Source organism: Pygoscelis adeliae, unplaced genomic scaffold (genome assembly GCF_000699105.1).
Source record: "Pygoscelis adeliae isolate BGI_AS28 unplaced genomic scaffold, ASM69910v1 Scaffold150, whole genome shotgun sequence".
NCBI lineage: Eukaryota > Metazoa > Chordata > Aves > Sphenisciformes > Spheniscidae > Pygoscelis > Pygoscelis adeliae.
Window position 1 is genome coordinate 1,269,213 of NW_008823872.1, and position 939 is coordinate 1,270,151.

Here is a 939-nt window from a genome sequence, read left to right on the forward strand (position 1 = left end):
GCTGTGCCTGAGGAGGGTGTTTTTGGAGGGAGGGCTGCGGCGCCAGCAGCCACCCGCCTGGATGGCCTCAGCCACCCTTCTCTGGGCGCTGCATTGCTGCCACAGGGGCCTCAGGCACCGCAGCCCCTCAGCATCCCTGTCTCAAGCTTCATTTGCTGCTTGCTGCTGAACTGAGATATTTTAATCTTTTAATCACGTTATGAGCCGAAGTGGTGCCGGCCACGCACAGGAGGAATGTCTGGAAGTCAGCAGCGCCCGGCGTAGCAGGACCCTGTCCTGCCCCCACCTGTACATCCCCACCATGTCCTGCTCGGGGACCCTTGTCCTCCCCAGCCTGCCTCATCCTGCCTGGGACCGGAACCAGGAGCAGAACCTGGGACCAGAGACCAGCGACCAGGACCAGGCACCAGGGACCATGGACCAGGACCACGGCCAGGAGCAGGAGCAGGACCAGGACAAGGACCAGCCAGTGAAGGGCTGCTGGGGCTGGAGCTCCCTTGCCACATCTCTTGCCACATGCACATGTCCTGCGGGCAGCAGCAGGAGCGAGGGAGGTTTCCTCATGTCCTGGAGCCACGAAGTCCAGCTGCCAGTGCAGCAGCGCTGCCGCAGGGATGGGCTGGTTGGGCTGCAGGCGGGGAGCATCAGAGCAGGCGCTCAGAGGCATTTCCATGGACCGGACCTGAGGTGTGATTCCTTGACATATAATAGCAGAGAAAGGGGATCAGGGTGACTTTAGATTCAGAAAAAGGCGTGGAGCGGTGGGGGGTACGGGAAGCCCGAAGGACCCAGCACAATAACCCCACCAGGAAACAAAAGCCCCTTTGTTTTTGCTTGTCGGTGGGGAGCCGGGGGCTGCTTTCACAGTGCCCGCGCCCCAGCTTTTACAGTGCCGGAGCTTTTACAGCCCGTGCTGCCACTGCATGGACCTGCGCTGCC